The sequence below is a fragment of the Salmo salar genome, chromosome ssa22, assembly GCF_905237065.1.
Source record: "Salmo salar chromosome ssa22, Ssal_v3.1, whole genome shotgun sequence".
Lineage (NCBI taxonomy): Eukaryota > Metazoa > Chordata > Actinopteri > Salmoniformes > Salmonidae > Salmo > Salmo salar.
Window position 1 is genome coordinate 7,886,043 of NC_059463.1, and position 26,057 is coordinate 7,912,099.

The 26,057-nt window shown below is 41.9% G+C and overlaps 1 protein-coding gene across 2 annotated transcripts in view; it reads left to right on the forward strand.

Moving 5' to 3' along the window:
• LOC106582707 (metabotropic glutamate receptor 4) overlaps window positions 1-26,057 on the forward strand; it is a 360,285-nt gene that overhangs the window by 80,983 nt on the left and 253,245 nt on the right. Inside the window, exon 1 of one of the 2 annotated variants that reach the window (XM_045705684.1) lies at window positions 12,189-12,383. The exons of the other annotated variant lie outside the window; for it this stretch is intronic. The gene's annotated coding sequence lies outside the window, so the exon portion shown is untranslated. Of the gene's footprint in view, window positions 1-12,188; window positions 12,384-26,057 lie in introns of those variants that run through there. 2 annotated transcript variants of the gene reach the window in all.

A 26,057-nucleotide genomic window follows, 5' to 3' on the forward strand; every position in this document is an offset into this window, starting at 1 on the left:
GCCAGAGGTAGCCTGACTGCCATTAGGTACCGAGATGAGATCCTCAGACCCCTTGTGAGACCATATGCTGGTGCGGTTGGCCCTGGGTTCCTCCTAATGCAAGACAATGCTAGACCTCATGTGGCTGGAGTGTGTCAGCAGATCCTGCAAGAGGAAGGCATTAATGCTATGGACTGGCCCGCCTGTTCCCCAGACCTGAATCCAATTGAGCACATCTGGGACATCATGTCTCGCTCCATCCACCAATGCCACGTTGCACCACAGACTGTCCAGGAGTTGGCGGATGCTTTAGTCCAGGTCTGGGAGGAGATCCCTCAGGAGACCATCCGCCACCTCATCAGGAGCATGCCCAGGCTTTGTAGGGAGGTCATACAGGCACGTGGAGGCCACACACACTACTGAGCCTCATTTTGACTTGTTTTAAGGACATTACATCAATGTTGGATCAGCCTGTAGTGTGGTTTTCCACTTTAATTTTGAGTGTGACTCCAAATCCAGACCTCCATGGGTTGATAAATTGGATTTCCATTGATTATTTTTGTGTGATTTTGTTGTCAGCACATTGAACTATGTAAAGAAAAAAGTATTTAATAAGATTATTTATTTCATTCAGATCTAGGATGTGTTGTTTAAGTGTTCCCTTTATTTTTTTGAGCAGTATATATATATATATATATATATATATATATATATATATATATATATATATATATATATATATATATATATATATAAAACAATTGCACCAACTCTCTTACCCAGGCTCTATGTACACTCACTGGATTCTAACCACAGACTCACACATACTACACTGATAGTCCAGCACACACACACACAGACACACACGCAAACACAATCACACGAACACACACACACACATGAACATTCCCTCCCACTCTTCATATATGTTGCTGCTACTCTTTGTTATTATCTATGCCTAATCACTTTACCCCTACCTACATGTTACCTCAATTACTTCAGCTACCCTGTACCCCTTGTATATAGCCTTGTTATTGCTATTTTATTGTGTTACTATTTTTCCTTTCCCTTTAGCTTAGCAAAAAAAATTATATTAAGGGCTCGTAGTTAAACATAAGGTCTACATTTAGTAAGGTTTACTACACCTGTTGTATTTGGGGCATGTGACAAATAATAATTCATAAAAAATAAGATAAAACAGCCGCTTCCAACAATTTCTTCTTTGTATCTCACATCCCTCCTTGTACTGTAGTTGCATGTATCACCATGAAGACTGGTGGCTCAGTTATGAATGGGTATTTACACAAGCAAAGTGACAGAGGGCTGTGATTAAAGCAAGCTCCTGTGGATGTGGCAGGGAGCATGAGGGACGTGACTGTGACAGTCCTGGGGATTATGTGCTGCCATAGGCACCTTGCACGCTCCCAGCTGATTCCACCATCACAGGGCTATACAGTACCAACCGGGAGGGGTGTATTCTCCATCCTCCTCAGCCTGGCTGTAAGCATAGCCCTGAGTGAGCCAAGCATGATGGGATGCTCACACACACACACACTTCTTACATGTAATGTGCAGTAATGAACATCTCCAACAGCAGTCTCTGATCCCGTTCGCACAGGGAAGCCTTTTGGAAGTCCTGCATCATTAACACTCTTCCACTCTTCATTACCGTATATAGGAGGTAGCTCTACATATTTAATTTGTCTCACTCTGATCTCTTCTCCCCTACCCCCTTTTATAGGAGGTAGCCCTACATATTTAATTTGTCTCACTCTGATCTCTTCTCCCCTACCCCCTTTAATAGGAGGTAGCCCTACATATTTAATTTGTCTCACTCTGATCTCTTCTCCCTCTACCACCTTTACTCTCCTACATGACCCCTGTCAACCTAACCGCATAATCAAACAGTCGTGTGATGTAGGTACAGTTCGATCCGGTTGTGTTGAGGGACCTGAAGTTGGCCACATGTTGAGTCAACCCTCTCCTCATTCATAGGGATGACTACAGTACAGTGCCTGCTTTCTTAAGGCGTTCGCATGCTTACCAGCCGAATCAATTCCGTAGAGTTCGTGCATATATTATGATGACGTTTTGTGACATTTCTGTTCGTTTTGGACTTCGGTGAGGTTTTTTGGGCTGTTCAGGCACACAGTATTTTTCTGGAGGCAAGCCGAAGTTCAGAGCCAAAGTCAATGTTGCTTCGTCGGTGATTGGTAAACATTAGAGATTCTTCAATAAAGTCTTTGTTGTCATTCAACGAGAGACAACTCATTTTCATGCAATTTTTTTCATTGAAAAATACTGCACAAAACATCTTAGATGTACAATTGCGCGACTAAGAATTCTTTGGCAAAAACTTCAAAAATGAATGACAGATATATTAGATTAATCCTGGCTATTTTGAGGAAGTGTATACTGGCTATGGCATCTCAAAATGGACAAACTGGACTATTGCTGCTTTTTTTCACATTTTTCAAGCGATGGTCTTAAGGGAGAATGCAAGCACACTCCTTCAGTTCAGCTAGCCCAGTTCGGCTAGGGGCCAGCTGAACTGAAGCATGCTGACACCTTTAGGTCTCACTGCTGAACATCAGAGGTATTCACAGCAGTGGAGGCTCCTCAGAGGAGGAATGAGAGGACCATCCTCCTCAGTGAACTTCATAAAAATTGTAAAACATTTAAAAAGTTAACATTTTTAGATAAAACTATACTAAATATATTCACGTTGCCAAATAATTGATTAACCTCTTGGGGCTAGGTGGGACGCTAGCGTGCCACCTGTGGTGCACTCCATCAACAGCAGGTGCATTTCAAGAGCGGCAAATTTGAATCCAAATAAATGTCAAAATTCAAATTTTTCAAAAATACAACTATGTTACACCATTTGAAAGATAAACATCTCCTTAATCTAACCACGTTTTACGATTTCAAAAAGGTTTTACGGCGAAAGCATAAATTTAGAGTATGTTAGGACAGTACATTTACAAGAGTTGTGTGTAATGTTTTGTCAAGTCAAAGACAGGGTCACCAAAACCATAAAACCAGCTAAAATGATACACTAACCTTTTACAATCTCCATCAGATGACACTCCTAGGACATTATGTTAGACAATGCATGCATTTTTAGTTCTATCAAGTTCATATTTATATACAAAAACAGCGTTTTACTATGGCATTGATGTTGAGGAAATCGTTTCCCTCCAATAACCGGCAGTCAAGTCAGCGTCACAAATTAAATAATTAAAATTAGAAAACATTGGTAAAATATTATATTGTCATTTAAAGAATTATAGATTTACATCTTTTGAACGCAATCAACTTGCCAGATTTAAAAATAACCTTACTGGGAAATCACACTTTGCAATAATCTGAGCACTGTGCCCAGAAAAATACGCGTTGCGATACAGACTAGACGTCATGTTGGGGAGATCTAAAATCGAAAATACTATGTAAATAATCCATTACCTTTGATTCTCTTCATCAGATGTCACTTCCAGGTATCACAGGTCCATAACGAATGTAGTTTTGTTCAAAAAAGCTCATCATTTATGTCCAAAAATCTCCGTCTCGTTAGCACATGATGTAAGCCAGCCGGACTTCTCGTCATGAACGAGGGGAAAAAATATATTTCCGTTCGTTCAAACATGTCAAACGTTGTATAGCATAAATCATTAGGGCCTTTTTAACCAGAACATGAATAATATTCAAGGTGGACGAATGCATAGCCTTTTATAACGTATTGGAACGAGGGTACCCAACATGAAGTAGCGCGCCAGGTGTCTAATGGGACATGACCGTTCCATGGCTCTTGTTCGGTCAGATCTCCCTCCAGAAGACTCAAAACACTTTGTAAAGGCTGGTGACATCTAGTGGAAGCAATAGGAAGTGCCAAAATATTCCTAAACCCCTGTGTTTTTCAATGGGATAGGTTTAAAGTCAATACAACACATCAGGTATCCACTTCCTGTCAGAAAATGTCTCAGGGTTTTGCCTGCCAAATGAGTTCTGTTATACTCACAGACACCATTCAAACAGTTTTGGAAACTTTAGAGTGTTTTCTATCCATATATAATAAGTATATGCATATTCTAGTTACTGGGTAGGATTAGTAACCAGATTAAATCGGGTACATTTTTTTTATCCAGACGTGCAAATGCTGCCCCCTAGACCCAACAGGTTAAACACACTGTTTTGCAATGAAGGTCTTCTCTGTAGGGTAGAACCATGGTGTAGCCGGAGGACAACTAGCTTCCGTCCTCCTCTGGATACATTGACTTCAATACAAAACCTAGGAGGCTCATGGTTCTCACCCCCTTCCGTAGACTTACACAGTAATTATGACAACTTCCGGAGGACATCCTCCAACCTATCAGAGCTCTTGCAGCATGAACTGACATGTTCTCCACCTAATCAAAGGATCAGAGAATGAATCTCGTACTGAAAGCATAAGCTACAGCTAGCTAGCACTGCATACAATGTGGTGAGTAGACTCAAAGAGAGAGAGAGAAAGACAATAGTTGAACAGTTTTGAACACATTTAATAAAAAATGAAGGAGAAGAGAGAGAAAATTTGTAATTTGACTTTAACTTACTAGTAAATGCAGCTAGCTAGCTAGTTTAGCCTACTCAAACAGAGGGATGCTATGTCAGCTATCTGGCTATGACTACCCAACACAACACTGGAACTCTTCCAAGTCAAGGTAAGCTTTTGGTTTGACTAATTTATTGGCACCTGGGCCCGCTGGTGTAACTGCTAAACTGCTTATTGAACTGCTTACTGACTGTACACTGTAATGTTACTGCATGGTTATAGCGTATTTACTAACGCATTAGTCAACATAGCTAAAAAAACTATGACGTTACTTTAGCTACTGGTAACAACGATTTCGGCTGTGTCTAGCAGTTATGATATGGTTTGTCTTGGAGAGGTTTTTTCGCCTAGTCACATACAGCTGATGTATTGTGCATCGAAGTCCACAAGCGACGGGAAAAGGTGGGGGGGACGAGAGCGAATAGATGCGAGAAGGAATACAACGTGGCTGCTATGAAAGTGAACTGTGTTTATGCGTGATCGGGGGTGTATACATTCCACTGTTTCTATTGTAAAAAAACAGAAGCAAATGGAACGAAACGGGGATAAGCATACCTGGATTTGTCCAATTGAAACTCTCTTTTGCAACTGTTGGACTAATCATTACACCCTAGATCAGCTAGATGCAGGCAAGAGTGTGCAAGGCGGTATTGAATGTGTTACTGTGTGTCACCTCAAATTTTTCTCTTGACCTTTGTTGTAAACTTTCATTCATAGGCTAAGTTGTAGCAACCTCATGATGGTTTATAGGGACAATTTGAGTATCATGTAGTAGATTAAACCTATCGATCTTACATTGAGCTGGGTGAATGGAATATGAATGACAGTCATCCAATATGCTATGATAGAAATAAGGCGATGCTCATGAGAAAAACAAAATCGTCCTCCATCATCTTAAACGGCATCGACCGCCACTCATTCACAGGTAGCCTGTATCCACCATAACTCACTCAACTAAATAATGACCTAAGAGGAAGTAAAATAAAGTAAGGCCCTGACATGACTGTGAAGCAGTGATCCTCATATATTGATTTAACAGTAAACAACAGATGAAGAGTGAAGAGTGGTCCAGTGTAACGGGTCTTGAGTTATGGGTGTTTTTTGTAATTTATTTAAATGTTTTTATTGTTTATTACAAAAAAACATGAAGAGGGGGTAGCATTAAAGTATTAGAACATGAAGGACAAACAATACAGCATCAAGACACTATCAAACATGTATCAGTCTTTCAGCAACAGAGCCATCCTTATGCATGAGGGTGCGTGTGCATGATAGTGATATAAAATATATGTCATAGTTTCCTTTTTCATGATCACAATCTTGTGAAACCCAAACCCTCCAAGATCCCCCCACAGTTCCCCAATAGCTGTCCCTCAACCATTCGAGACCTCTCCCACAGCCCACCCAAGAAAAAAAAGAAAAAATACAATTAATTCCATTCCCCACCCCCAAGAACCCAATGCACCAACAACCAAGAGAATTAACTAAAGACAAAAAAGGAAAAGACAGAAGAAAACAGCAAACAACAATGCAATTTTTTTTTTTACAAAATAATAAATTACAAACAAAGGACATCAAAGACAACTGAAATCAGAAGAGCAATGCCAACTGTATATGTTTGTGTGCATGTCTGGCACTATTACATGTATGTGTGTGTTCTTGTATGTGTTTACTTAAATGAGAGTGTGTGTATATGCATGTGTACAAACACCTGCACGGCATCAGCCTCAGGCAAACCGGCATTAGTTGTAAAAACACTGCCACTTAGTGTCATTCAAATGTACTTTTATTTGGACTTTTTTTCCCTTTATCTTTTGACCATCATTCTCTCTCTCTCTCACACAGCACCTCCACTCCCACTTGTCTCCAATTCCACATACCAACCCTCAGCTTCCCTCAGCCCATCCCATCTATCTCTGCTGGCCACCCACTTCGTGTTTCTATGCAACACATATCTTTCAACTATGCTATGATGTTTATTTAACGTACAATTTTAATCTATCTAATCTAATAGAATCTACAGATTGCGTGTTGAAGATAAATACTTTTACTAAGAGTGTTAGTATATTAGTAATTGACTAACCCGGTCTCTCCAGGCCATTTTTAAACAATTGATGAGCTTTTCTTATTAATCTACTTGAGAACCATTTAGGGTTCAAATAAAACTTTTGAATGAGTGAAGCTTTTAGAGAGAGGTTTAGTGCTTTTATATTTAATCATCTCAACCCACCCAATTCATATTAATTATATAGATAGTGTCACGCTCCTGACCATAGAGAGCATTTTATTCTCTATGTTGGTTAGGTCGGGGTGTGACTAGGGTGGGTAATCTAGGTTGTCTATTTCTTTGTTGGCCTGGTATGGTTCCCAATCTGAGGCAGCTGTTTTTCGTTGTCTCTGTTTGGGGATCATATTTAGGCAGCCATTTCCTCACTGTGTTTTGTGGGATCTTGTTTTGGTTTTGTGTAGTTGCCTGCGAGCATTCCAGAACATCACGTTTCGTTTGTTCGTTTATTGTTTTGTATTTGCTGAAGTTTCACTTTATAATAAAGATGTGGAATGCTACGTACGCTGCGACTTGGTAAAGTTCTTACGACGATCGTGACAGAAGATCCCACCACAACAGGACCAAGCAGTGTGCCCAGGAGGAGAGAGTATCCTGGACTTGGGAGGAAATCCTGGCAGGACAGGATCGCCTTCCTTGGCGGCAGACGCATGAGAGAAGGGAGGACAGCGACGACGCTGGGATTCGCAGCCACAAGGAAAGCCCAAAGTTTTTTTTTTTGGGGGGGGGGGCACACGGGGTGGTCGGCGGAGCCGAGGAGCGAAACAGAGCCAATCTGGGAGAAGAGGGAGAAATTGGAGGAGAGTGAACGGAGAGAGTCAGAGACCGTCAGTGGGTTGATGGAGAAATTGGAGGAGAGAGAAATGAGAGAGTTGTTGTGTTGGTGTATGATGCACGACATTTGCCCTAAGGAGCGTGTTATCTGTTTGATGCCACCTGAGTCAGCTCTCCGTACTTGTCCTGAGGAGCGTAAAAACTGTGCCAGCTCCACGCACCAGGTCTCCAGTACGCCTCCACAGCCCTGTACGTCCTGTGCCAGCTCTCGACACTCGCCTTGAGGAGCGTATCATTTGTCCGGTACCATGTGTGCCGGCTCTACGCACCAAGTCTCCTGTACGCCTTCACAGCCCAGTACGTCCTGTGCCAGCTCCCCGCACTCGCCGTGCGAAATGTGTCATCGTTCCGGTACAATTTGTGCCGGCTCTACGCACCAAGTCTCCAGTGCACCTCCACAGCCCAGTACGTCCTGTGCCAGCTCCCCGCACTCGCCGTGTGAATTGTGTCATTGTTCCGGTATGATTTGTGCTGGCCCTACGCACCAGGTCTCCAGTGCGCATCCACAGCCCAGTACGTCCTGTGCCAGCTCCTCGCACTCGCCCTGAAGAGCGTGTCACCAGTCCGGTGCCACCTGTGCCGGTCCCACGCATCAGGCCTCCAGTGCGCCTCCCCAGTCCGGCATGTCCTGTGCCTGCTCCCCGCACTCGCCCTGAAGTGCGTGTCACCAGTCCGGTGTCACCTGTACTGGCTCCACGCACTAGGCCTCCAGTGCGCATCAACAGTCCAGAGCTTTCGGCGACGGTCCCCAGTCCGGAGCTTCCGGCGACGGTCCCCAGTCCGGAGCTTCCGGCGACGGTCCACAGTCCGGAGCTTCCGGCGACGGTCCACAGTCCGGAGCTTCCGGCGACGGTCCACAGTCCGGAGCTTCCGGCGACGGTCCACAGTCTGGATCCTCCTGCGTTGGTCCACAGTCTGGAACCTCCTGCGACGGTCCACAGTCCGGAACCACCTACAACGGTCCACAGGCCGGAGCCCTCCTTTGCGCCGGTGCCCAGTACAGGCACGGCGTCCAGTCCAGTTCCAAGGCCGGAGCCTTCCTCTGCGCCTGTGTCCAGTCCAGCCACGGCGTCCAGTCCCTTCTCCATGGCAGGAGCCTTCCTCTGTGCCGATGTCCAGTCCAGGCACGGCGTCCAGTCCCGCTCCAAGGCCGGAACCTTCCTTTGCATCAGTGCCCAGTCCAGGCACGGCGACAAGCCCAGCTCCAAGGCCGGAGCCTTCCTCTGCGCTGATGCCAAGTCCAGGCACGGCGTCCAACCCAGCTCCATGGCCGGAGCCCTCTTCTGCGCCGGTGCCCAGTCCAGGCACGACGTTCAGCCCGGCGCCATGGCCGGATCCGGGGTCTGGGCGGGGGTTACGACCTGCACCAGAGCCACCACCAACGCTAGATGCCCATCCGGACCCTCCCCTATTGAGTCAGGTTTTGCGGCTGGAGTCCGCACCTTTGGGGGGGGGGGTACTGTCACGCCCTGACCATAGAGAGCCTTTTATTCTCTATGTTGGTTAGGTCGGGGTGTGACTAGGGTGGGTAATCTAGTTTGTCTATTTCTTTGTTGGCCTGGTATGGTTCCCAATCAGAGGCTGCTGTTTTTCGTTGTCTCTGATTGGGGATCATATTTAGGCAGCCATTTCCCCACTGTGTTTTGTGGGATCTTGTTTTGGTTTTGTGTAGTTGCCTGTGAGCACTCCAGAACGTCACATTTCGTTTGTTTGTTTATTGTTTTGTATTTGCTGAAGTTTCACTTTATAATAAAGATGTGGAATGCTACGTACGCTGCGCCTTAGTCCAGTTCTTGTGACAGATAGGCTCGTTTTATTTTGTCTGGTTTAGCGTCCCAGATAAAGCGAAATCTCTTTTGCTCATGTGATTTGAAAAACGAATCATCAAGAGTAGGCAGCGCCATAAGTATTTGAGTAAACTGAGATGTGACTAAGGAGTTAATCAGGGCAATCTTTCCATAAATAGACAGGTATTTACCTCTCCATGGTTGCAGGATCTTGTCTATTTTTACAAGTTTTCTATTGAAATTCATTGTGGAGAGCTTATTTATATCTTTTGTGATATGAATACCGAGTATGTCTACTTCACCATCAGCCCATTTTATAGGTAAGCTGCAGTGTAATGTAAAAGTTGTATTTTTTAAGGATCCAATACGTAATATTGTACACTTATCATAATTAGGTTTTATCAGAGAGTACAGAAAGGTTATCTAGATCTTTAATGAGACATTGCAGGGATCTAGCTTGCAGACTTAACATAAAACTTGAGTCATCGGCATACATGGACACCTTTGTTTTTAAGCCTTGGATTTCTAATCCTCTAATGTTGTTATTGGATCTGATTTTAATAGACACCTTTGTTTAACTCTTGACAATTCAAAACTCTCTGAGAAGTAGCCGCTATTTCCTGTTTTACACCTGGGGTTGCTATACATTATTTTTACCCATTTTATAAGAGAATTACCGAAATTGAAAAAAATCCAGGCATTTATAAATAAAATCCAGCCTTTATCAAATGCCTTTTCAAAATCTGCTATAAATTCCATTCCTGGCTTCTTATATGTTTCATGATGTTCTATTATTTCTAGTAGTTGTCGTATATTATCTCCAATGTATCGTCCATGTAAAAAACATGTCTGATCAGGATGAACAATGCCTGGTAAAACCCTTTTAATTCTGAGTGCTATGCATTTTGATAGTATTTTTGCATCACAACATTGAAGTGTAAGGGGCCTCCAGTTTTTTTAGATAGACAGGGTCTTTATATTTGCCATCTGGGTCTTGTTTTAATAATAGAGAAATCAGACCTTCCTGCTGAGTACCTGACAGACTACCATTTCTATAGGAGTAGTTAAAACAATCTAACAATGGAGCTTTTAGTATATCAACAAAAATACTTGATAACACTCTACCGGTATGCCATCAAGCCCTGGGGTTTTTCAAGACTGAAAGGATTTAATAGCCTCAAAGTTATTCCTCCATAATTTGGCCTTCGCACTGATCTTTCTGTACATTTGTTAATTTTCATTTTTTTATATTATTTGGAAAGAATTCCTTACCGTAATCTTCATTATGGGTTATGGGTGCTTGTGTGCGTTTGTGTTTGCTAGAGGCAAATGGATGATATAGTACTTCTTGCCCCAGTCAGGCCTGTTGAAGGCTGGTGAGGGCCAACTTTAATGCCTGCTCATCAGAAGGCCTTGCTAGCAAGGCTCAATTTATAGAGTCATCTACCATGCAACAACAAACAGGACGACACATTCTGATCAATGCACTGTAATGCAATGTCCTCTTCTCTAAGTACACATACTGTACAATACCATGACTGGTCATGTCTGGTCCTGACTAGGTCAGTCAAGATGGAATACAAAACGCCCCCACCCCCACACACAATGAGGCCCATTTGCACGCAACTCTCTCCCAGTAGTTGCCACCCATGTGCAGTTAGCAGGGTTGAAAAAAAGGTTCCTCAGCATCTCCCCTGCATACAGATGTGGTCCAGAGCAGCTTGATTCATATTTTACTCTAGGGTTACATTTTTATTTATTTAACATTTATTTAACTAGGCAAGTCAGTTAAAAACAAATTCTTATTTTCAATGACAGCCTACCGGGGAACAGTGGGTTAACTGCCTTGTTCAGGGGCAGAACGAAAGATTTTTACCTTGTCAGCTCTGGGATTTGATCTTGCAACCTTTCGGTTACTAGTCCAATGCACTAGGCTACCTGCCGCCCCACATAACAGCAGCATGGGGCAAGCTGCAGCTCAAGAACATCTTTATGTAGCTTTTTCCTCATGACTACGCAGCTACTGTGACAGGCAGCTGAGCAAAGGAGAATTCATGTTGAGAGACCAGTCATGCTGTGTGACTTCATTATTTATTTGCAAAGCAGATGCCCTCACCCAGGCGACACGCATCACCTACAAATTTCACAACCAGGCGGTCGCCGCGGTGGCATGTTTATCAGAGTACACAGCAGCAAAGGCATCATGGGAGATTAGGTAGATTACCAACCGAACATGCCTTGGTCAACAAAGTAGAGAATCGTCATCACATTTGGTTCTGTGAGAAGTTAAGATCTCTGGCATGATGTTATACACAAGCCGTAAACCTTCTCAACATGCTTTATGTAATATTGATACCCCCGCTGTGGCGTGCCATCCCCGTGCATAGTGTTCATTGCTTGTTCTTCTTTCTCCTAGTTTTTTCCAAACAGATAGTAAAAGTGATCTTTTCTGGCATGCTCTCAGGAGTAATTTTATGCATGAGGCCATAATAAATCCTACTATTTACATTCTGGCATTAGTATGAATAATGCAACGCTGTTAGGGATAATAAAAAGTTCAAAGAAAATTAGCATTTAGGAATAAACTACAGGATTGTTCAACTCCTGCTGCTATGTACATTTTTTGGGATTCATTTAAATGAACTCAAGCTCCTGAGTTGCTGACTTACTTGCATGCGTTGAATGCATTTGCGGCTAAGCTTCTTAACCTTTTGACAAGATTTGTTGACCCATTGTGTTTTGGCTGGAGAGGCATGTTGTGACAGGAGTACAGATATATTGGGGTTAAAGGAAAGGTGTTTGTGTTGGTCCGCTTCAGTCTGCTCCCTGCCAGTGGCTGTCTCCCATTTACAGGTCAATCAATAGAGAGATGAGGAAAAAAGGGAACAGGGACACAAGTATGCTGTCCGATAGGTGTTTGACAGCCCTAAAGGGGATGACTCAGCTGCTCACCTCTCAAGCCTCTGTTCTAATCTAGCATACGCCATAGGTCTAGAGCAGGGGTGTCAAACTAATTTTGCCCCAGGGGGCTGCATTCAGTCTTCAACAAGGTCCGGAGGGCTGCAGTGAAAATATGTAATATTTCCTCGGGAAAGCATCTCTGGTGGCAGGACTTAAAAGACAACAGGTCGGTTGGTTAAATTCCATTTCTTATATTGTAAATAAACTGCCAAAACTTCAAACACCCAATTCCTTATCTTTAGCTGTTATGACAGAGACATGATATTGCTACACTCATTTACTTTCCTCCTGGCATGTCTTGATCCACAAAAATGAATTTCCACCGTTATCTGTGAAATTACAATTCAAGTAGGAAGTAAGTTAACATTGAAGAAAACATTGTGCAAAACAAGACGGAAAAGTTTCTTTGTGACCAGGAGCAATGAGATTTAATGTAACACTTTTTTAAAGAGAAGGTAATTTCTTAATGGACTTGCACTTCCCCAAAAACTATTTTGGTATTTATTTAATTAGTTCATTGTTGACATAATCACAAAATGTTTTGCTAGTCAGCAATCAACTTTTCAAGATATGGAACTTTCAAAATACATCAATCATCCCTGTATGATGTATAATATGATGCTGTGTTTTGCGTCATAACGAAAACCTAATTGCTGAGAAGCAAAACATTGAGACAATGTCAAGAATGGACAAATACCAAAATATAGTTTTTGGGTGGAGTTTTCCGTCAATGTGGCAATTCACAGTTGAAACAATAACAAAGCGTACTCTCTGCCACTGTTTAGATATAAAGTGAGGAATGGGGCTGGAGCAATGTAACCACTCTCAAATTCATAGACAGAGCTATGGATGCAAGGACTGACCATCATATGATAATACAATGATACTTTTAACATGCTTTTAGGCTATACAGTGTTTTATTACATTTACTTTGTTTGCAAATAACGGAGTAAAACAAGCTTATATTTTGGGTTCTGATGGGGTACGACAGTTGAACTAAGATCATGAAGCATTTATAAAAGTTATATTCTTCAAGAATCAATTGGTACATACAAATGGATGTAGCAACTGCTAATTGCCCCTTTAACAGCAGCGCTCCAGGCGTCATGTCTTGTTGTTTGCTTTTCTTTTTCCACACTTGGCTCTGAGCCAGTGGGACGGTGTTCAACTGGAATGAAACAGTTATTGCAGTAGTCTCTCCCTGCAAGTCCATTAGGGAAGTTTTGTTAATAAATTACAAAGTTATCCTTCTACTTTTAAAAAAGGACCGCAGTGTAAGCATGGCAGGCTGGTTGAGTTAATTTACTTTTGAATCTCTATGGCAGAGTAAACAAGACTCACAAAACAAACCCTAATAATGGTGATAGTGTCACATCCTGACCATAGTACGGTGTGATTTTCTATGGTTGAGTAGGTCAGGGCGTGACAGGGGGTGTTTTGTGTTTTCTATTTCTATGTTTAAGTTCTAGTTGTTCTATTTCTATGTTGTTGTTTTTGGGGTTGATCTCCAATTGGAGGCAGCTGATCCTTGTTGCCTCTAATTGGAGGTCATATTTAAGTAGGGGTTTTTCTTCCTGGGTTTTGTGGGTGATTATCTTTTGAGTAGTGTTTATTTCTCTCATGCGTCACGGTTTGTTGTTTTTGTTATTCAAGTTATTTGTGTATCGCAACGTTTCACGGAATGAATAAATATGTGGAACTACAACCATGCTGCACTTTGGTCCGATCCTTTCGACACTCGTGACAGATAGGGAGTACAGTGATAGACCTTAATAAAACGTTTGTAAAAACTTGTGTAATTTACCTAGTTCAAAAGGTAACTCCAGCATGCGTATTCTTTAGTGCACTATCCTTTACCTGTGTTTTCTCTTAAATTGATTGAGTTGGCACCTTAATCTCGGTCATAGCTAGCACCATTATTCATATACTGTAGCAGAGCCATGCTGTGGCCTTTTCTCCCATTATATTTCTTGTCTCCCGTTATATTAAATATGACACACATATCACGATGACCGTAGCTGATTGCCCAAACAGCTGTAAGACTGGATTCTGATCCAAATTTAATTTACTCTGAACTGAAATGACCTTGGACCAAATTCAATCAAAGGTTCTGCTTAGTTTGTGCAGTTTTTCATGAATACGTACCTACATTATCAGATATGCCTCTAAACCAGTGTTGATTAGCTGAATCAGGGTTCTTAGTGCTGGGCTGGAATAAAACATGTGTACCTGACTCCAATGGGTGGGTGGGGGGGGGTTCTAAGTAGTCTGTTTGTAACCCTATCAACACACTGCAGGGTGAAACACTGACATCTGAAGTGGTCTCAGGAAATGTTAGCATCCATACCTTCCCTTCCGGCTCCTTGCGTTTATGCTCCTTTCTATTCCCCTGTAAACCTGCGAGTGACACCATGGGATGAGGACCCATGTCTGAATTGATTTAACACGTCATTTATGAGATGACAGCTGAATCAAGATGAACAGCGCTGCTCAATATCAGCCTGTCACGGCTCCTACCCAATGCATTCATTCCAGGTTGATAGACCAAACAGGCCTGTATAGCTCTTTACACCTAAATACATTCCCTTCATGGCAAGTTTTTTTCTCTCACTCGTTAATATATTTTTGGTAAGACGGAGCAATGAAATGCATGATAGCGAAAATGTCCTTACCGTCCAAACGGTTTGGCCTACTAACTAATATGACCCCTCTATGAAAAGATATGACTCTTACAAACACGGTGGTGTTTTCCTACGACCCACAGATGCCCCACAGGACTCGTCTGAAGGTAACCTGGTATCGGTAAAAAAAAGAAAAAATACGGAGGTATGGATGTAGTTTTGTGCCAAGAAAAGGGGTTAAATATGTGTAAAAAAAAAGAAATATTTCCTGAGCTTTCTTAGATCTCCTAGATATAGGACAGACTTCAAAACCTTGTGATTTATTTTTTGACTGTATGTTTTGTCATTTATGAATGTGTTATTCAAAGGGTTTCTATTGGCTATTAAAAATATAATATTTGTTAAAATTATTTTTGTATAAAACAAAAGTATACCTACAGAGGTCCTCAAATTCAAATTGCTAAATGATCCATGCTATGACATCTTAAAACAATTCCATATGTTAGCTTAGTAGAACCCGCTCAGGGATTTCACCATGAGGCCAATGGGGACTTTAAAACAGTTGCAGAGTTTAATGGTTGGATAGGAGAAAACTGAGGATGGCTCAACAACATTGTAGTTAGTCCACAGTACTAACCTAATTGACAAAGTGAAAAGTCTGTACAGAATAAAAATATTCCAAAACATGCATCCTATTTGCAACGAGGCACTAAAGTAATACTACAAAATAAATGTGGCAAAGCAATTCACTTTTTGTCCTGAATACAAAGTGTTATGTTTGGGGCCAATCCAATACAACACATTACTGAGTACCACTCTCCATATTTTCAAGCATAACTATGCTTGCAATCGGTAAGGACAGGGGAGTTTTGCTGGAAAAAAAATAAAAATAGAATGGAGTTAAGCACAGGCAAAATCCTAGAGGAAAACCTGGTTCAGTGCGCATTCCATATTTCAGCAGGACAATAGCCTAAAAACAAGGAAAATCTACACTGGAGTTGCTTACCAAGAAAACAGTGAATGTCTGTGAGTGACAGTCACAGTTTGGGCTTCAAATAGGCTTGAAAATCAATGGCAAGTCTTGAAAATGGTTCGCTAGCAATGATCAACAACCAATTGTACAGAACTTGAAGAATTTTGAAAATAATAATGTGCAAGTATTGCACAATCCAAGTGTGCAAAACTCTTAGAAACTTACCCAGAAAGACTCACAGCTCTAATCACTGTCAAAAGTGATTCTAACGTATTGACTCAGGGGGTTCAATACTTATCTAATCAATATGTCAGATTTTTTAAATGTATTTTTATTTTACAAATGTTAGAACTTTTGTTCCACTTTGACATTAGAGAATTTAGCTCAGATCGTTGACACAAAAATGACAATAGAATTGAATCCCACTTTATAGGTAAATGTTAATTGGTAGGCAACAGGATAGATCATAGACAGTAGCAGCAGCATATGTGAGTGTGAATGTGTGTGTGAGTGTGTATGTGGCGTCAGTATGCATGTGTGCGCAAGCTAGCTTATGTGTGGGCGTATGTAAAGTAGTGTTTGTGTGTGTGTTGGGATGTCAGTGTAAGTGTGTGGGTAGAGTCAGCGCAAAAAAGGATCAATGCAGGTAGTCCGGGTAGCCATTTGATTAGCTACACTATATAGATACACAAAAGTATTTGGACACCCCTTCAAATTAGTGGATTCGGCTATTTCAGCCATTCCCGTTGCTGACAGGTGTATAAAATTGAGCACACAGCCGTACAATCTCCATAGACAAACATTGGCAGTAGAATGGCCTTACTGAAGAGCTCAGTGACTAGGATGCCACCTTTCCAACAAGTCAGTTTGTCAAATTTATTCCCTGCTAGAGCTTCCCCGGGAGGCTGTGTGTGCTGTTTTTAAATGTATGTACAGTGGGGGAAAAAAGTATTTGATCCCCTGCTGATTTTGTACGTTTGCCCACTGACAAAGAAAGGATCCGTCTATAATTTTAATGGTAGGTTTATTTGAACAGTGAGAGACCGAATAACAACAAAAATATCCAGAAAAACGCATGTCAAAAATGTTATAAATTGATTTGCATTTTAATGAGGGAAATAAGTATTTGACCCCCACTCAATAAGAAAGATTTCTGGCTCCCAGGTGTCTTTTATACAGGTAACGAGCCGAGATTAGGAGCACACTCTTAAAGGGAGTGCTCCTAACCGCAGCTTGTTACCTGTAAAAGAGACACCTGTCCACAGAAGCAATCAATCAATCAGATTCCAAACTCTCCACCATGGCCAAGACCAAAGAGCTCTCCAAGGATGTCAGGGACAAGATTGTAGACCTACACAAGGCTGGAATGGGCTACAAGACCATCGCCAAGCAGCTTGGTGAGAAGGTGACAACATTTGGTGTGATTATTCGCAAATGGAAGAAACACAAAAGAACTGTCAATATCCCTCGGCCTGGGGCAAGAACTACTATATATTGCATTTTAATGAGGGAAATAAGTATTTGACCCCTCTGCAAAACATGACTTAGTACTTGGTGGCAAAACCCTTGTTGGCAATCACAGAGGTCAGATGTTTCTTGTAGTTGGCCACCAGGTTTGCACACATCTCAGGAGGGATTTTGTCCCACTCCTCTTTGCAGATCTTCTCCAAGTCATTAAGGTTTCGAAGCTAACGTTTGGCAACACAAATCCTCAGCTCCCTCCACAGATTTTCTATGGGATTAAGGACTGGAGACTGGCTAGACCACTCCAGGACCTTAATGTGCTTCTTCTTGAGCCATTCCTTTGTTGCCTTGGCCATGTGTTTTGGGTCATTGTCATGCTGGAATACCCATCCACGACCATTTTCAATGCCCTGGCTGAGGGAAGGAGGTTTTCACCCAAGATTTGACGGTACATGGCCCCGTCCATCATCCCTTTGATGCGGTGATGTTGTCCTATCCCCTTAGCAGAAAAACACCCCCAAAGCATAATGTTTCCAATTCCATGTTTGACGGTGGAGATGGTGTTCTTGGGGTCATAGGCAGCATTCCTCCTCCTCCAAACACGGCGAGTTGAGTTGATGTCAAAGAGCTCCATTTTGGTCTCATCTGACCACAACACTTTCACCAGTTGTTCTCTGAGTCATTCAGATGTTCATTGGCAGACTTCAGACGGGCCTGCATATGTATTCTTGAGCAGGGGGACCTTGCGGGCGTTGCAGGATTTCAGTCCTTCACGGCGTAGTGTGTTACCAATTGTTTTCTTGGTGACTATGGTCCCAGATGCCTTGAGATCATTGACAAGATCCTCCCGTGTAGTTCTGGGCTGATTCCTCACCGTTCTCATGATCATTGCAACTCCACGAGGTGAGATCTTGCATGGAGCCCCAGGCCGAGGGATATTGACAGTTCTTTTGTGTTTCTTCCATTTGCGAATAATCGCACCAAATGTTGTCACCTTCTCACCAAGCTGCTTGGCGATGGTCTTGTAGGCCATTCCAGCCTTGTGTAGGTCTACAATCTTGTCCCTGACATCCTTGGAGAGCTCTTTGGTCTTGGCCATGGTGAAGAGTTTGGGATCTGATTGATTGCTTCTGTGGACAGGTGTCTTTTTTTACAGGTAACAAGCTGCGGTTAGGAGCACTCCCTTTAAGAGTGTGCTCATAATCTCAGCTCGTTACCTGTATAAAAGACACCTGGGAGCCAGAAATCTTTCTGATTGAGAAGGGGTCAAATACTTATTTCCCTCATTAAAATGCAAATCAATTTATAACATTTTTGACATGCGTTTTTCTGGATATTTTTGTTGTTATTCTGTCTCTCACTGTTCAAATAAACCTACCATTAAAATTATAGACTGATCCTTTCTTTGTCAGTGGGCAAACGTACAAAATCAGCAGGGGATCAATTACTTTTTCCCCCCACTGTATCACTAACTGTAGAGAGTGAGCAAAACAGGAGAGTCGTAGTCTGGATCTCAGGAGGTCAATGTTCTTCTTGTTATCCCATGATACATCCTCCCACAGGTGTTCATCGTCCAGGTTCCCATATTCACTGTCTTCACTGTGCTGCTTCTGCTGTGGCAGCTTCACTTTTAACGCACATTTAATATGTTTTGCATTATCTGTGATAACTTACGCTAATTTATTTTTCGATGCGATATTTATCTGTGATTTCATCAAAAGTTTTTGCTATGTTTTCTGCGCTATGCCGCCCAGTGAACCGCCTGCAGTCTAGGAGGAGGAACTCTAGCTCTACTTGGGTTATAAATCTGAGCTGTAACTCCTAAAAAGGAGCACAAGATGCGGTCAGACCATATGTCGCCTGTAATGGACACTGATGGTTGGCTCTGAAGCTTTTCTGTGATAGTGTCCTTTATATTCCCAACCAACACTGGGATGCGTTTCTCCTTTATGGTCCTTCTTCCAATAGGGGTGTATTTGTTGTCCAACACTTTAAGACAGTGCTTGAAGTGGTCATTTTCCACGATCGATAATGGCAGAGTGCAGCCAGTTATTAAAATGTTAATGATGGTCAGGTGAATTTCTTGTTGTCTTGGAGAATTTGGATTGTACAGCTGCATTTTCAGATCAAATGCTGCCTCACTTGTCTGCTCAGTATCTGGTGCCTGCTGTCCTGCCTTGTACTTCCTGAATCAGAAATAAAGAAAATAAATCTTCCATAAGATCCCACGTAATATTAACATAAAATCTATGAACTTAATCTAATCAAAGTGGCAGCACCAATTTAATCAAACAAATATTGTAACTGTATTGCATACATTGCAATAAACTGTTAAAATCACATCATGATTAACACACGGGGTTGGGGAGTAACGGATTACATGTAATTGTTTACAACAACAAAAAACAACTGTAGTCCGTTACGTTCCCAGAAAAAAATATTGTAATCCCATTACCGATACTTTTGAAAAAGTAGATAATTACTTCTAGGTTTACTTTCAAATTTAGAAAGGGATGTTTGCAGAAAAAAAAATGTCCATGAAACAATCGCCTGTTTTAAAAAAAATATATATTATTCTTTAAAAAAAAAACCTTTCATATTAACATCAGTCATTAACCAAATAAGTGCTACTCACATTCTCTATTTGTAATGAATACGATGGGAGACAGAGCTGGTTTCAAGTGCATGGCGCAGCAGGTGTTTATTTGGAAAGGACCACGGGCGGAGGCAGGTAGCTGGGTCCAGGGGCAGAAGGTCATACACAGGGGGTCCAAAAAGGCAACAGTACAGACAGGGAGAAGGCTAATGACGTAGTCTGGGAGATCAGGCAAGAGGTTGATGACAGGAAATCCGATAGGCAAAAGTACAGGCAGGGAATAGGTAAAAACGCGTCGTTAGTGAGGATGCCAAAACTACGGTACACAGGCGGACAAATGCGGGAAACCCCAGCGCTCCGACTAGAAGTGTGTATCAAAACAAACAATACCTCACAATGATGGGGTGCAAAGAACTTAACTAAATAGTGTGATAATGACATACAGGTGTGTGAACAGGTGATCAGAATTCAGGTGATTGGGATCTAGAAAGTGAGCTGCATTCAGGGGATCTACGTGTTTGAGAGTGTGAGTTGGAAGCTGATGTTACACTATTGATCTTCTTTATGGAGAGAAAAAGTGTTTTCTTGGTTTTCTTTTCCCCAAAATCCTAAGCTTGAAGTCTAAGCTCTCAGAGAAAATACCTCTTGCGACACTCTCTGCACACATCATCACTGCAGTCATTGAGACTATAGACCACCGGTTTGGACCAATGCTAAGCACCCATGAAGCAAAAATGGCAACTGCTACCGTTCCAAAGTTTTGACTGTGTTGGCTCAACCCTGGAAAGAGAGGAGATGCGGAACACATTAGTTCAAGAAGAAGCTTCTATGGAGAACACACACTCCGAAGAGGTTAATGAGGGAGCACAGAACGAGTGTGATGAGTCGGAGGACCATTTTTTTGTGTTCGGAGGCGCAACAACAAGGGCCAGTGGCACTGCAGAGGATGAGGTGAGGAGGCTGAGAACAAGGTGTACAGTTTGTGTAAGATGCCAAAGTAACCTGTGGCATCGACAGAGCTTTTAGCAGCATCAGCCACAACCAGGTTCAATGTGTGAGCCCCACATGGCACAAATAGAGCTCTTGGATTCATTTCCAGAAGTCTGGCTTGGACACCTTTGTTTTTGCCTCTCATGTTGGCCCCATTATCATAAGACTGTCCTTTGCAGTCCTCAAAAGGAATTTTTAGCTCTAATATTTTGAGAATCAGGGATGCCAAATGTTGGCCCGTGGACTCCTCTGCCTCCAAAACCCCCAATAAAATTTCCTTTATGTGGGGCTCCTCCTTCAGTGACACAATTCTAGTCACAACTGACAACTGTTCAGTGTGGCTGACATCTGAGGTGCAATCTAGAATGATGGAGAATAATTTTGCCAGCTTGATGTCACTCACCATTATTGAAATGACCTTCTTGCTCAACAAATCAATGAGTTCATTCTGTATTTGGTGGCCAAGGTAGCTGGTGGTGTGACTCAAGGTCCCTTTTTGGACATAGTTAAGGTGCTCTTTCATGACTAGATCGAATTGTGCCATCAGTTCAACTTCTTTGAGGACATTTCCATTTGATGGAGAGTGCAGTGTGTCTGTGTGTCCCCTTAGTGCCAGATTCCCAGAGACGGCACAATAGCAGTCAGACGTGTCAACATCTCATCCTCTCAGCCTCCATAAGTTCCATCTCATGCTTATCAATTGTTTCCCCTTTTGTGATCCTCATTGTCAGTTCTTTCCATGTTTTCATGCAGTTTTGGTGTTCTGGACTGCTGTCGTGTGAAGTCATCAAAGAACTTGCATGTTTCCAGTCTGTCAGTTCTGAGTTTGCTAAATGAATTTTCTTCTTAGAAAAGAGTTTGCAGCAGAAGAGGCTGTTGTTTCTTTCAGAATACACCAACCATCTTCTAGGGATTTTTTTCACCACTCACCAAGGTCTTCCTGAAATATTGGTGGTGGCAACTTCTTCCATCACTCTCATTCCTTGGGAAAACAAAGTTAAGTGGTACCTCACTTGGTCCTCTGCAAACTAGTTGTGTCTGAATTCTGTCAGTCAGAACTGAAGGCCAGGCAGCAGGGTCTGTAGACAGTGGCTCATCCTCAGCAGCAGGATTTGGTGGGGATGCTGCTACAGGCATTTCTAATGGAGAGCACATGGGCATTAGTTTACACACGTTATTCACAGCATTTATAGTAGCCGAACATCCCACATACATTCCCAGTAATAATAAAATCATCATTGTTACCTACAATATGGAAACTTAAAACTTTGAAAAAGGGAAATTATTTATTGTGTTTATGTTATGCAGGGATGCATACATAAACACATATGCTTGTAACCATACACACACACACACACACACATGCGCGCACAAACACCTGAAGAATCCTGCTGGGGAGAAGTGGAAGCAAATGGGTCTTCATCCTCATCCTCAGGCTCAGACAACATTTGTGAAGACATCTGTGTGGCTGAGGAGGATGGCTCCGCATCCTTGGGCTCTGAGATCATTTCTGAAGAGGCCTGTGTGGCTGAGGAGGTAGATGGCTCCTCATCCTGGCCAGTACTAAAGGGTGCTCCCAAAATATTTCAGAAGTCCCCCTGAATTTGCATTGAAATACAAAGTCTGACACCCTAAATACTTTTGTTGCACAATTAAATATACATGTTATTATGCACCATTTATCAAACTTTCAGAATAGGAACCAAATTAACCATACATCCTCCTTGGCTAATTCTAGGCATAAGACACCCCAAAAGACTCAACATATCACAAAATATCAGCATAATATAGATGTCTTTTAAGTTAGCCTACAGCATTGGAAATTCCCATTACTGAGCTAGGTACCTAGTCAATACAATCACAGAAAACCTTTTAGATGTCACCTCAATGAAAGTTAACCAAATCAATAATGTGCTCGTTAGGTTGTAATTGTTTTGCTGCAGGCTACACATATTATCATGATGACACTGTGTGAAATTATATCCAATGTTATGTAAGCTAGTTGGACAGAAAACTGAATATTGTCGCCCTATAGCATAGCAAGCAACATAGCAACATTATACTCATAGAGAGATGACATAGCTGCATACCTTTATCTTTTGCACGTTTCTCCTCTTCTTCTTTCCTATTTTTTCTAAACTGGGCACCTGATGGTTTAGACCTTTTCTTATCCATTTGTGTTGAATTGGCACTCGAGCGTCAATACATTACCCATCCCCCAACACTGTCAACCAAGAGTCAAGACTAAACCAATTCACCTTGGTGGTGTGCAGACTGGTTTTATATTATTCTTAACGATTTCGCACATACCAGAAAAAAATGCAACAATATGTCTGTGAATCTATATATTCACAGTATTATGAATGAATTGTGGTTTATTTGGTAGCATTTCATAGTGTGACTGATTTTACTAATTGCATTAGTACTGTACAAAGTTAGAGGTGTGCTATTTGATAGATTCCCCCGCTCCCCTACCTCGGGCTTCCAGTGGCGAGACCTGAGGTCAACCTACACCCGCCCCCCTCCCCATCTCGTACTTCTCACAAACTAAAATCAGGGCGTCCACTCCGACAAGGTTAATTGACCCTACGGTGACATGATATCATTGACGTGACTTGCAAATGAGCAATAGAAAACAGATTGCGCAAATGTCATCATTCCGAATTTTTCCGTGCCGGCACCTCATGCCGCCCCCAGCAAGATGCCGCTCTGAGCGGCTGCCCATGTCGCCCATACCTAAATCCGCCACTGAGTGAGTGCATACATTTTCATACTTTTTTTTATACTGGTGTCCTGTGGGATAAGTGTTTAGCACCATCCATGTTGCTGTGTTAGTTAAGCCCTTAGTTATACCTTGTTTTAACATGTGTCCTTTGTCCTGCACATTGTGTTTGTGCCCACATTTGTAGACAGGTGTACATGATGAAAAGACGCATTGTGGTCACTGATGACTGTGATCAGATCTTATAGGTGTAAATGGACAAGATCAGGATAAAGAACGCATGTTAGATGCAGGTATACAGGACTTAAATACAGTGTCTCAATATTTTGTGATGTGTTCTAATGTGGCTCTGCTTAGTGGCTCAAACATCCTGCAATAAATGTTGTTAAATTGGTAATCATCTTTCTTAAGGGTGAAGTAATCCAAAAGTAACTGAAAGTAATCAGATTACGTTACTGAAGTTTAGGTAATCAAAACATTACGTTACTGATTACAATTTTAGACAGGTAACTAGTAACTGAACGGATTACATTTAAAAAGTAACCTACCTAACCCTGTTAACACATTACACGAGAAGCAACGTTAAGTCTTAATTAAAAAATACACCTCTCTGGGCCTGAGGCAGAGATGGCAGAATCATTTTTATTTTGTTGATTGATTTAGATGTTTCTACTTATTTCCAACCTTTTGGTAGGCTATTTGTTAGTCAACTTGTTTGTGATTTGATACATGCAGCTTCTCTTGTCATTACTTTTTGCCCCAGAAGACTAAATAAACCCTTGCTCACCGGAATGTCATAAATCGATAGAATTAATGCTTCAATCTAGTTGACATAGGTAAAGTTCTCTTTTACCTCTATTGTTCCCAAATGATTGTTGGCTTTCTGCCAAAATGTTTTGGCAGGGGTTTTGGCAGGTGCCATCTATTAGCTAGTTAGACATATTTGCTCTAACAGTAGTTAGCTAGGTAACATTACCAGAAATTACGATGGCCAACTAACTAAGTACATCTTTCCGTGTACTGTTTACTGCAGAATCCATCATAGACAGCACCAGCACCAGCCACTGCTAACATAAGCTAACCAGCACACTAGTTTTGACTATTTTATGCTAGCTAGTACAAAATAACAATTTTGTCTTTCAAATGACTTAGTATCTTGTTTGAATGAGGGCTTCCATAGATAAACATAAAGATCTAGTCCACTGAAAAAACTGGAGACAAAATTTGAGCAAAATGCATAGCGCATAGAATTTAAAAGGCATTGTCAGATATTTTTCATCCTAATCAGACAGGTTTTTTACATGGACAATACATTGGAGACAATATAAGACAAGTACTGGAAACAGTAGAAAACTATAAAAAATCTGGGAAAACAGGCCCGGTATTCATAGCTGATTTTGAACAGGCCTTTGATAAAGTTTGACTAGAATTTATATTTAAATGTCTGGACTACTTTAATTTTGGAGAATCTCTTATACAATGGGTTAAAGTTATGTATAGTAACCCCTGGTGTAAAATAGTAAATAATGGCTACTTCTCAGAAAGTGCTAAACTGTCAAGAGGAGTAAAACTGTCCACGACTGCACCACCCGAAACATATCTGCATATCTATTTATTATGGCCATCGAAATGTTAGCTATTAAAATCAGATCCAACAATAATATAAAGGGGCTAGAAATCCAGTGCCTATAAACAAAGGTGTCATTATACACTAATGACTCATGTTCTTTTAAATTCGTAGTTTGGATCCCTGCACAGCCTTATAGAGGATCTAGATAATTTTACCTTTATTCAGATTACAACCTCTCACTTTCGGTTATTTGAAAATGAAATAATCTCCAAAATATCGCAATTTTAAAACAAGCCTGTAACGGCCATCGTCGGAAGAAGACCAAGGTGCAGCGGAGTTAGTGTTCATCATGAGAATTTAATACAAACAACGTGAACACTATACAAAAAAACAAGAAAACCGACAGCCAAACAGTCCTGTCAGGTGCAAAACACTAACAGAAACAAATACCCACAAAACCCCAATGGAAAAACATGCACTTATGTGTGACTCCCAATCAACAACAACGAACTTCAGCTGTGCCTGATTTGGGAGCCACACACGGCCCAAAACAAAGAAATACAAACACATAGAAACAGAACATAGAACGCCCACCCAATGTAACACCCTGGCCTAACCAAAATAAAGAACAAAAAACCCCTCTCTATGGCCAGGGTGTTACAGTACCCCCCCCAAGGTGTGGACTCTGGCCGCAAAACCTGACACTGAAGGGGAGGGTCTGGGTGGGCCCTCTTATGGCGGCGGCTCAGGTGCGGGACGTAGCCTCTGCCCCACCCTTGGCGTCGCCCTCTTAGGTGTCGCACCTGGCCGCGCCGAAGGTCTGGTGGGCGACCCTGGCTTCGCCCGGCTGGCGGGCGACCCTTGTTGCGCCTGGCTGGCGGACGATCCTTGTTGCGCCCGGCTG